Source organism: Rattus norvegicus, chromosome 7 (genome assembly GCF_036323735.1).
Source record: "Rattus norvegicus strain BN/NHsdMcwi chromosome 7, GRCr8, whole genome shotgun sequence".
In the NCBI taxonomy this organism is placed as follows: domain Eukaryota; kingdom Metazoa; phylum Chordata; class Mammalia; order Rodentia; family Muridae; genus Rattus; species Rattus norvegicus.
In genome coordinates this window covers 64,586,783-64,599,124 of record NC_086025.1, presented here as the reverse complement: position 1 = coordinate 64,599,124, position 12,342 = coordinate 64,586,783, and the positions used below count along the sequence as shown (strand labels likewise).

The 12,342-nt window shown below is 44.7% G+C and overlaps 1 long non-coding RNA gene and 1 pseudogene across 5 annotated transcripts; both read right to left on the bottom strand.

Moving 5' to 3' along the window:
• Positions 1-2,933: 2,933 nt before the first annotated feature.
• On the bottom strand, positions 2,934-4,832 carry LOC102557532 (uncharacterized). Of its 5 annotated transcripts, none has more exons than XR_005487030.2 (3): positions 4,723-4,832; positions 3,420-4,382; positions 2,934-3,109 (listed from the first exon to the last, which is right to left on the bottom strand). It is a non-coding gene; the product is annotated as an uncharacterized LOC102557532 (long non-coding RNA). The 5 variants fall into 5 exon arrangements; XR_005487028.2 differs by having other exon boundaries at positions 3,860-4,382; positions 4,723-4,831; XR_010053736.1 differs by having other exon boundaries at positions 4,740-4,830.
• Park7-ps1 (Parkinsonism associated deglycase, pseudogene 1) lies at positions 6,780-7,660 on the bottom strand (annotated as a pseudogene).

Below are 12,342 nucleotides of genomic sequence, written 5' to 3'. Positions count from 1 at the left end.
TCAGTTATCTGTTGTGTGGTGTCAGTATTCACCCTTGTAACTCTCCTGGCCCCTTCTCTAGTGATTCCATTTCTCCTCTTACCTCTCTCTCTCTCTCTCTCTCTCTCTCTCTCTCTCTCTCTCTCTCTGTCTCTGTCTGTCTGTCTCCCCCCGACTCCCCCCCCCCCCACATACTCTTTTGGTTCCAGATTTCAGCGAAGACGTATTCATCATGAATCTGACTTACTTTGCTTTACACATTTCTCTCTAGCATCTGTTTCCCAGCAGATGACAGGTTTCATCCTGACTGTCTCCCTGACCTGTCTATTCTGCACCTGCACCACATCTTCCTTATCCCTTTTCCAACGATGACACCTGGCTGCTCCCTAACAGGTTGTCATGAGCATTGCTGCAGTAGTCATGTGTACCATGTGCAGATCTGTCGGGCATGCATATGCCCAGGCTCGCTCCTCTACCTACGTGACAGTAGCTACCTACCACTGAGCTAAATCCCCAACCCTCTACTGTCAGCTCTTGAGGAGCAAAAGAAACCAGCTTCATCTGGTTTCCATAGAGGCTGCGCTGGTGCAAACGTCTACCAGTGTCTAAGGGACTGCACCACCTTGGGCCTCTTCAGAATTTACTTAAAGATGTATTTTAAGTTGGGTGTGGATGCCTGTGTGCTGGTGTGCACATGAGTGCAACAGGTGCCTGTGGGGACCACAAGAGGGCATCAGACTCCCTGGAGCTGGAGTTACAGATGGTGGGAACTGCCTGGCATGCAAGCTGAGAACCAAATTCAGGTCTTCTGTAAGGTCTGTGAATATCTAACACCTCAGCGGGGTCTCCAGCCTGGCTTTTTTTTTTTTTTTCAGATTTAAACATTGTGTTTTTTGCCTGTATGCATGTATGCATGCATGTGTGTATGTATGCATATCACATGCATGCTTTTTAAAAATTGTACTTTTATGGTTTCATGTTTCTTAAAATAGGACACATTTGTATATGTAATACAATGCTTCCATGTCTGGGAGGAAATGTCTCTCACAATTACTTTGGTTACTTTTGGTGGGGGAGGCTATTTCTCTTCATGTGATTTCCAGATGAACTTTAACATTATCTTTGTCTTCCTTTCTTTCTTTTTTTTTAAGTTTTATTTACTTATTTTATTTACATGAGTACACTGTTGCTGTCTTCAATGTAACAGAAGAGGGCCTCAAATCCCTAAAGGTAATGAGCCACCATGTGGTTGCTGGGAATTGAACTCAGGACCTCTGGAAGAGCAGTCAGTGCTCTTAACACTGAGCCACCTCTCCAGCCCCTCATGGTAAATTTCCTAACTGACATCTTTGTGTGCTTACCCTCCCTGATGAGTTCTCTCTAATTCTCTCTAATCCCTCCATATACTAATGGGGCAAACACAGTCTGAATTTACAATGGGTGGCACAAGACTTTTTCATCATCCCAGAATCCTTTGTTTCTTAGCTTGTTTCTTCCTCTCCACCATGCAGGAACCCTTTGCTCTGATTTATTTCAGATTAATTTTAACCATCCTAGAATTTTACATACATGGAATCATCACATATGCTTTCTCCCTTCTCCCTCCCTCCTTCCGTCCCTCTTCCCTTCCTTCTTCCTTCCCTCCCTCCCTCCCCTCTTTCTTTTGGATAGGTTGTCCTGGAACTCACGACGCCAGCTACCTCTGTTTCCTGAGGCCTAGCACTGAGCCTGCAAGCCACCCCGCAGTATGCCCTCTCTTAGTATCAGGTGCCTTCTACGTAAACGTCTGTGCATCTTAATCTTGCTTCCTGTACCGGTAACACCCTTTTCTTGCAGAGAGAATTGGGTGATGTAAATAGATCACGACTCGTTTGTACTTCTATGTGTAGTTATTGGCTTGTTCCTAGTAATCTGGTGTTGTAAACACACCTCATGAATACATGAGGGAGGTATTTTAGCTCGCACTGTCCATTATGGTGGGAGAGTTAGGTCGGCAGGAGCTTGATGGAGATGGCCACCGTTCTGCTCACCTTTTCAAGCTATGCATTGCAGGATCCCAGCTAGGGAATGGAGCCGCCCAATGTGGGCAAGTATTCCCTGTAGCTGGAAGTTTGCTACATTGTGGGTTCTTCTTTCTTCCACTTGTCTCCACTTGTTTTCTTCTACTCTTTCAACCTCCTAACACTAGATAGGAGAGAAAAAAGGATAGAAGGGAAAATCTATTATTTTTGTCATTTTCTGCTGATTGGGGGCAGCATTGTGTTCCTTGGGGCAAGTTTGAACTTTACCGTCAGAAGATCTAATTTCTTGTTTCTTTTTTGTGCATGACTACTTAAAAGACCACTTCACAAAACACAACCAACAGCAACCAACCACCAATCCAGCAACCTTCTCTCAGGGCCCTAGCATTTATCTATCCTCTGAAGAGTCCCCAGGATCACAAAGGTCACATGCTTGCGGCTGGTAAAATCCCATCCCTGCCAGAGCATGAGGCAAATCACAGTCACCTGCTGTAGACAGTGTAACAGCCCCACATCCCGCACCTGGGATTAAAGTGAAAACACATTCTTATACTCTTTCTGTGTTTTTCAAAGAAACCAAAATTCTCACTACACTTCCCACTTCAATTAAGGTGATTGAGTTGGTTATCCATGGCATGGCCAGAGATCTCACTCCCAGGTGATTCTAGGTTTTCATAAGTTGGCAGCTAACACTGGTCTCGCTCTTGTCATAGGAGCCAGGCAGAGCTGCCTGGGGGTTGCACAAAAAACACCTCAAGCTCTCCAGTGATGTAGGGATCTTCCAGTAACCCCCACTATACAGGCTGCCCTATCTTATACTATTACCCTGCGCCCCAGGCCCTCATTCTCAATAGATGTGGAACACCTAAGCCACACCCAAACCACTGATGGCACTGATGGCTGGGATGTGGCTGGTTTGGAGCAAGAATGAAATTTTATTTAATTTTAATATGTGTTTATTAGGGGTTGGGGAGAAGGCTGAGCGGTTAAGAGAACTGGCTGCTCTTCCGGAGGTCCCGATCTCAGTTCCCAGCAACCACATGGTAGCTTGCAACCTTCTTTCGTGAGATCTGATGTCCTCTTCTGGCCTGCAGATGGAGCGCTCATACCTGTAAAAAGAAATAAATTACACAATATATGTTTCCTAGCTACATAGCGGGGCAGTCCTCCTATTTGGCATCCAGAGGCCAGTCTTGGAATTACAGATGGGGCTCTATCAATTTATGGCTAAGAGGTGAAATGTAAGAACAAAGAGAAGATGGTTGTATATGACAGTGTGTCTGAGGAGGAACAATTGGAAAGAGGCCCCAAATGAGTGACATTCTGTGGGTTCCAAGAAGAGAGGTATCGGTTGATTGCATTAACTATCACTGGCTGATTCATTCAGATGACAACTGAAAATAGGCCTTTGACACTCACAGTGCTTCTGTGCTCTGAGGAAGCCTTGAGACTGGGAGGTGACCACTGAGGCTAGCACACGGGGTAAGGGGTGGGGTGGGGAGGGGGCAGAGCTTGACTCCAGTTTCTCCTTTGGTAACACCAATAAACGAAATGAGTTCTTAAGGTGAGAAATATTGCAATATCAATTCTTCTGAGTACTTCTGGGGATTTGAAGTGTGATGTGACATGTGCCACTTTCGGAAACTCACTCCTCCGAAACGTTATGGGAAGGCGTTGGAATCTTCACGACGCTTACGTCCTTATTAAAATGTTAACGCCTGAGTCAAATTGACGGGTTTTGAACCCGAAAGATCAAATAGTTCATTTAATCGTATTAACCAAATTGGTTTTAAACCAGCGGAATTATTTGCTGTGCTTAAGAAGTCATTATTCTCCAACCGAGTGGATAAATGGGTCACCTTGGGATTTGCAGCTGGAGTTTTCCTTTGTAACAGTGCACTGGGAACGGAGTCGTTTGTCCCAAAGAGACTCTCTCAGCAAAGGCTCACCAAACCTGTCTTGATTAATTTCTCAAAACCACACGAGGAGGTTTGCCAATTACGATTTCCAGGGTTGATTTGATCAGCCTCACACCGTTGCACGGTCTGCAGAAGTGGCTCCTTGGAGCTCTGACTGATCGAAATGGTTAAGAATCGCCTGGTGGAAATGATTTGCAACTTGAGCTTCTGTGGTTTAGACGGCCGCCATCTTTGAGGTTCTGGGCGTAGAATGCTCTCACCCAATTCTGGCAGCATTTCCGAAGGAGCAGGTGGGGAGCAGGCACTAAGTCTTTTTCTGCTGTCTGGAGGCAGAGTGACAGACAGAAGACACCAAAGCAACTGCAGACAGCACAGAGAACCCCCGGAGAACTATCAAGGTTTTTTTCTTTTTCTTCCCATTTCTGCAGCAGCTATGACATTACGACAGTAATGTAGTTGTGATCTGCAATTTCAGTATATACAGATGTTATATTACTCTATATTATAGCAAATTCTCTCTCTCTCTCTCTCTCTCTCTCTCTCTCTCTCTCTCTCTCTCTCTCTCGGGTTCCCCCCCCTCCCCGCCCCAGGCTCTTACTGTCTAAGCGGAACCATTGGCCCTTAGCATTAACATCAGCTAGCAGCTGGTTAGAAATACTAAAGCTACTAAGTCAGTGTGCTTCGATTCACACACAGACATCGAAGTTGAGAAGTACTCCTTGAAGGACCTTGGCAGCCCTAACGGAGTGGAGTCCTTTCCTGCTGCATATACTCCCCACCCCACCCCCACCCCCAATATTCACTTTAGAGCACAGAATACTTTGAGCTTCTGGACTCAGGGATCGTATGTAACCACTGGTCAACAGATGGTGTTAGCATTGGGTCTACGCTCCACCTACGCTCTGTTACCTGGCAACAGGTATGCTCCGTCCCACTGTTACCTGGCAACAGTCAGGTATACCCGGCTCACTACAAGAGGAGCCCTTTGTCCCTCCTGCTTGCACCTCCCGGCTCTCTTTTGCTCTTACCTTCCAACTCCTGCTCTCTCCTCTCATCCCTTTGCCCCGCCCCCACCACGTGCTCAGGGACGGCCTCTTACTTATCTATATTCTCTCTCTCTCTCTCTCTCTCTCTCTCTCTCTCTCTCTCTCTCTCTCTCTTTCTCTGCCTCTACTACCCTCTTGACTCCCCTCCCCATGCCCTAAATAAACTCTATTCTATACTATACCATTATGTGGCTGGTCCCTCAGGGGGAAGGGGTGTCTCAGCATTGGCTCCGCAGAGGCCCTCCCTTTCCTGACACCTCACCACACCTCCACCAAACTATCTCCTTTTCTCTTTATCTTTTTATAAACACTTCAGATGGGGGCTGGTCATCCTGGTGTTTTAAGGCTCCCACACGTGATTCAGGGGGTTTCAGGACTGAGGGTTCTACATCCTGTGGGTTCTCCTCCTTCCAAATGTGCCTTTTTAAACTATTATGGGGGTTTAGTACAATCTCTTTGCTGAACAAAGAAACTAGAGAGTTCTTTTCATTTCGTCATTAAGTAACTTTAGGAACAAGTTTCTTAAACTTTAGTCTCATGTTTTTACTCTTAGTTAAAGATGTGAGGGGGTAAACAGAAAACAAAGGGAGAGAGGTTTGGTTTTTATTCTTTATTAAGACGAGCTAACTGCTCTGATCAGCATGAAACAGTTTTAACTGTGAGGTTCAGAGGTCAGGAGAATAGAGGTAAGCTTATCAGGCAAAGCAGAGAAAAACCGGTAAAATAGGGAATTTAGATAAACAACGAGTACCCTTTCTATTCAATGATTTAGTGTTTTATCAGATGGAGAGGCTCTACTCTATTGCAGGCTGGCCTCGAACTGAACTGTGTAGCCTGGGTTGTTCTCAAACTTGGCATCTTGCTGCCTCACAGTCCCAAGTAGCTGGACACGTACCGCCAAATCTGGATTAACTTATAATTAGTATTATTTCTAAAGACAGGTCTCTCCATGTAGCCCTGACTATCCTGGAACTCCTTATGTAGATCAAGTTTGTCTGGAATTCCCAGAGATCCACCTGCCTCTGTCTCTTGAGTGCTCGGATTAAAGACTTGTTCAGTCAGGGCTGGCAACTTTGTATTCTTTTTTTTTTTTAAAGATTAAAAAAAATTTCTTTATATTCTATGTTGTGCCGGCTAGTCTTATGTCAACTTGACACAAGCTAGAGTTATCTGAAAGGAGGACCTTCAGGGGAGAAGATGCCTCCATAAGACCTGGCTTTTGGATATTTTCTCAACTACTGACTGATGTGGAAGGGCCCATCTCATTATGAGTAGTGTCATTGCTGGGCTGGTGGTTCTGTGTTGTACCAGAAATTAGGCTAAGCAAACCATGATGAGAAAGTCAGTAAGAAGCACCCCTCCACGGCCTCTGCATCAGCTCCTGCCCCCAGGTTCTACCCTGTTTGAGTTCTTTAGTGATGAACACTGATATAGAAATATAAGCCAAATAAACCCTTTCCTCCCCAATCTGCGTTTTGGTCATGGTGTTTCACCTCAGCAAGAGAAACCCTAAGACGTGTATTGTGTTTGCAGCATGTATGCACACAGTATTCATACATTTCCCACAGAGGTCATCAGATCTCCCTGGAACTAGAGCTACAGACAGTTGTGAGCCTCCTTGAGGACACTGGGAAAAGAGCCTGGAACCTCTCTCTGTAAGAGCAGCAAATGCTCTAAACTGCTGAGCCACCTCTCCAGCCCCAACTCTCTCTCTCTCTCTCTCTCTCTCTCTCTCTCTCTCTCTCTCTCCCTGTCTCTCTGTCTCTCTGTCTCTGTGTCTGTCTGTCTGTCTGTCTGTCTGTCTGTCTCTCTCAGAACTTGGTGAACTGTTTATTCTACTAGCAAGGTTCAGAAATGTACGGATCTAGGGTGAGACTCCCGTGTAGCAGCTACTTCGCATGCTACTTCCCATGTGGACACACTTGTGGACTTCCAATGCCTGCTCAACCTTGGGGTCCAGGGCTTGGGCTCTAGTCTTTTAGAACAAGTGGTGCCTTTACTTGGTCAGCTACCTGCTTGCCGCTGAGTACCTCCACAATGGCCAGCCCAAACTTGAAGCTGGTCCCAGGCTCACGGCTGGTGAGGATCAGGCCACCCTCTCCATGGGGCTCTCTGAGTAGCTGTGGAGACTGTCGTCCATCATTTTGTCCTTAGCCAGTGGGTGTGTTGTAACCTTGCCTCCAAAACCTACTTTGTGAGCCAACAGAGTCGTAGGACCCGCACAGACGTCAGCTATGAGGCCCTTACTGCTCTCTTGCTCCTTGAGGAGCTCCTTCACCATAGCCAACTCAGATAAATTCTGTGCACCCAGATTTCCTCCTGGAAGAACAACCACATCGTATGATCCCTACGTTTTTTGTGTCTCCAGACTGGTGCCCAGACAAATCATTACTTCATAGCTACACTGTACAGGGGTCCTTCCCAGCCAAGCCTACAACAGTGACTTTTTTTTTCTTTTTTTTTTGGAGCTGGGGACCGAACCCAGGGCCTTGTGCTTACTAGGCAAGCGCTCTACCACTGAACCAAATCCCCAACCCCACAGCAGTGACTTTAATCCCAGTTCACTGCACGACATCCACAGGAATCATTGTCTCTCCTCTGTTCCTTTGGCTAGGATGACCAGAGCTCTTTTGGAAGCCATTTCTATTTCTTAAAGACCAGCTCAGTCACACAGATTTGTACACAGCACGCATGCTCACCACCCGTGCTGAGTGCGCACCGTTCCCTACCTTTATAAACAAAGATTTACTTAATTTACTTCATGTGTGAGTACACTGTCAGTGTCTTCAGACACACCAGAAGAGGGCACCAGGTCCCTTTACAGATAGTTGTGAGCCACCATGTGGTTGCTGAACTCAGGACCTCTGGAAGAGCAGTCAGTGCTCTTAACCGCTGAGCCATCTCTTCAGCCCTTGCCCCCAACTTCCTATTTTTTTTTTTTTTTTTTGGTTCTTTTTTTTCCGGAGCTGGGGACCGAACCCAGGGCCTTGCGCTTCCTAGGCAAGCGCTCTACCACTGAGCTAAATCCCCAACCCCCCAACTTCCTATTTTTAATAATAAGCTGTACTTATTGTAACCAGGTTCTATAAAAACACACGGGGCATGTTTGTAAACATTGAACCTGGAAATCTTGAGAAATAAGTCACGGAAACATGAAGACTAAAAAGTCTATGTAATGATTAAAATTCGAACCTTATATGATGTGCCATCAGGATACCCACATAAAATACCTTCGATGGGACATTTTATTTATTTATTTTGAAGGGGCAGGATCACAGTCACACATGACCTCAGCTATATCCTCAAAGTCAGAAACATTTCAGGCCCATCCTTCCCCCACCATCTCCCAAGCTGCTAGGATTATAGGCATGGGCCATTACACCCAGTCAGGACATTTTATTCTTTAAAGAATAGTATATATGCCATGGTCTCAACCCAGCAAGAAATCTGAGTACTTTTGTTGACGAAATCTCTCTGAGATGAGGGTGAAACTCAAAGAAAGTTTATGCATGCGTTTTTCCACTTGTTATGTGCAAATCAAACCAAACCGATAACATTCCCCAGTATTTAAAGAGGAAAAGAACAGAAAAGGACCGCGTGGGTTGTTGAAAGCGCTGTCCAGCAGCAGAGGGCGCACGCGCACCACCGATGAGCTTCCAGTCACACCCGACCCGGTCATTTTCGCAGTACTCTGTGCAGCTCAGGTTTTATTTAAATATTTATTTGAATCAACTTTGGCATGCAGCGGTGCAAAAACAGATTAGAAATTAAATGCAGGTCTAGTGCACTCTCCAGCGTCTGCATTTCCCTAAATGATATATTGCTTTTTGCCTAAGCTCCTTGATTTAGGAAGTCCTTCAGCTCGTTTTTTTGGCATCTGGAAGTTCTGTGCTCTCTTGTTTGTGCTTAGATCCTGGTGTTTTTTTCGAATCTTCCACTGTGTGAGAGAGGCAGGGGTGGGTGGAGATTTATCAAGGTAAGGAAGCAAAAGTCCCAGACAAGGTGGGATTGCCAGCTGGGCTGACTTGGCTCCGGATTGACAGCTGGAGTCAAACATGACAGTTCTGTTCCCAGGTGCAAAGCCATACAGAGTGTCTGAGAGTGGTGAGAGTCGAGATCACGCACACACACACACACACACACACACACACACACACACACACACACACACACTACTAGTACTCAGTCCATACAATTTTTTTTTTTTCCTGTATGCTGTATGTTGTCGATGATTTCAGGGCCTGATCACCTGGCATTGGATAACCAGTTGTGAGCTTTTTTCCTTGGGGAAGATGATTTCTTTGGCTTTCAGTATTCCCGGTTACCAGTCTTTCTTTGTGGTTGAGGTCCTATGAGTTTCTTCCTTCCACATCAGCATGGCCATTGCTGTCACTCTTACTAGGCAGCCATGTTGTTGAGACTTTATGGGCACAGCCCCTCTGGTATTTCTAGGAGACACAAAACCCCAGAAAACTTCTGCTGTCTGGCCCTTCTGATCTTTGCATCTCTTCTGCAGTGATCTCTGAGGCTTAGTGCTGGAATTGTGATGTGGAGATATGAGCTAGAACTAGACACAGTCGGGTCTCTTGTTCTCTTCGTCTTGATCAGTTGTAGTTTTCTGTAATGTTCTCCATCTGTTACAGCAAAGAGAAGTTTCTTTGATGAGGGGTGAGAGCTGCACTTGTCTTATGGGCATGAGAATAAGGGCTTTTTCAGTGCATTAGAATCCAGTAGGCTCAAAATGAATGGTCATTTTGTCTTTGTTTTCTTTTGAAACAGAGACTAGCTGTGTATTCAGACCTGTTACTAATTCACGATCCTCCTGCCTCAGTCTTGTGAGTGCTTTTGTAGCAGACATACCTCACTACGCCCAGCATTTTGTGGTCTGTTGTAGGCTGAAACCTTGTCCGGCAGTGTTTGACTGTATGACTTGGGGCCTGGCTGTATTTGACTTCATTTCAGTCACATAACAACCTGATTAAGGAGTTGCTGTTTCTGCCTGTGTGACAGGTCAAAAGAACCATAAATCTAAGACAGTATTCTCATAAGCAAGGCATATTCATTAAATATCCGTTTGACATATTACTTTCTAAACTTGATTCTGAAAGATGTTGCTTTTCAAAGTGTGATACATCTCATCAATTTTGGAAAAAGGTGCAAACTTTAACCCTTTCCTGGGAGTTTACAATGCACAACAATGTTTTCTTAAGAAATTCTACTGCCAGCCGGGTGGTGGTGACACACGTGTTTAATCCCAGCATTCAGGAGGTAGAGGCAGGCGGACCTCTGAGTTCAGGTCCATCCTGGTCTACAGAGTGAGTTCAGGACAGCCAGGGCTATGCAGTAAGACCCCGTGCCGACTGCTCCACAAAAAAGAAAAAACCTACAGCAGTGAGATACATAATTAATCCCACACAATTTATATTTCCCAAACGTATTTGATTAAAGGATCCTTATTCCCTACCAATTTTTCTTTTTATTAACATATATTAGTTGTACAAAACAATGGGTTTCCCTGTGACATTTTCAAGCACGAAAGTTATGTGCTTTACCACCCTCCCTCAGGGCCCTCTCTCCCTCCTCTTGGTGTCTTTCCTGCTTTTAAACAATCTTCCTTACACTTTTATGTCATAACAAGTAAAATTGGATTCTGCATTTGTCTTCCCGAGTCTATCTTACTTCAATTAACATGCTGTCCAGTTCCATCTATTTTCCTATACATGATATAAGTTTGTTTTTCTTTATGGGTGCATAAAACTACATCATGGATCCACTCTACTTATCTTTATTTATCTATTGATAGATATCTGGGTTGATCCCATAACTTGGCTACTGTGAATAGTACCACAATACAAACGGGCATACAAGCATGCCTAGAATATGCTGCCTTGGCTCCCATTAGCATCCGAGGAAAAGGAGCCTTCAGCATCTTAGGATCTAAGATACCACACGGTACCTCTGTGTTTGGTTTTGCCTCTTCCTTTTGTTTTTAATAGAGCAGCCATTAATACTGCAAAGTGTGTATCTTCTGCAGAGTATGTGTTGAGAACCATGGATCTGATGATTAAAGATGTGAGTTACGTTTCTCCGTAGTAGCTCATTATAAGCATCATGGTTAGAGGACACGTGTTCATCTCCTTGAGTTTACAGGCATTAGGATAGGACCCAGAGTTGTGAGATAAGTTCTATTTCAGAGAGAGGAATTTTCAGTTTAAATGAGGAGGAAAATCTGCCTCAGGTTTGAATGGGAGCAGGGTTTTAGTTCCCGTAGTATTGTTTCAGCATTTTTCAAAATAGTATAGTGACAACAGATAATTGTTTCTACTGATCTTTTTCTTTTTATTTGTTTTTTAAAATATTTGGACTGGAGAGATGGCTCAGCGGTTAAGAGCACCCGACTGTTCTTCCAGAGGTCCTGAGTTCAATTCCCAGCAACCACATGGTGGCTCACAACCATCTGTAAAGAGATCCGATGCCCTCTTCTGGTGTATCTAATGACAGCTATAGTGTACTTATATATAATAAATAAATAAATCTTTAAAAAAAAATATTTTACACAAAAAATTTATTTTGTGTATGAGTACACTGTAGCTGTCTTCAGACACACCAGAAGAGGGCATCGGATCCCATTACAGATGGCTGTGAGCCTCCATGTGGGTGCTGGGAATTGAACTCAGGACCTCTGGAGGAGCAGCCAGTGCTCTTAACCACTGAGCTGTCTCTCCAGACCCTCTACTGGTTTCTTAATGTGTCTCTCACCTATTGAACAATTAGTATTTTCTTTAATGAATCCAGTGTCACCCGGCTGCTGTGAAGAAGGGGAAACACAAACACTGGATCATTGGGAATCACATCCCAGGGTGCTGGCTTTTGTCCTTTAACACAGATGCACATAAATGCACACAACTTCATAACATCAGCTCATCGTGTCCTTGTGCCGCATGCCACACAAAGAAAGAAAACCAGGGCTGTGCTCGTTCTTCTTGAAAGGATTAGTGTTTATTATGACTATGTGAAGGCACAACCAGCTTTCTGTAGATTTTGGGGGTGGGATTTGGGTCATTAGGTTTGCATGACAAATCCTTTACTGGCTGAGTCATCTCGCCAGCCCAGTGTGGGGGCATTCTTGTCAGAAGATTGGTCAATGGATTTTGAGTTTAAAGAGCAGACAATCGTAGGCAGTTTATAGTAGTATTGATGGCTTGCAAGTTGCCACTACCCAGAAGTCCTTTTGTGCTGGCTAGTCTTATGCCAACTTGACCCACAAACTAGATGTATCTGAAAGGAGGGAACCTCAGCTGAGGAAATGCCTCCATAAAATCCAACTGTTGGGTGTTTCTTTTCTTTTCTTTTTTTTTTTTTTTCTCAGAGCTGGGG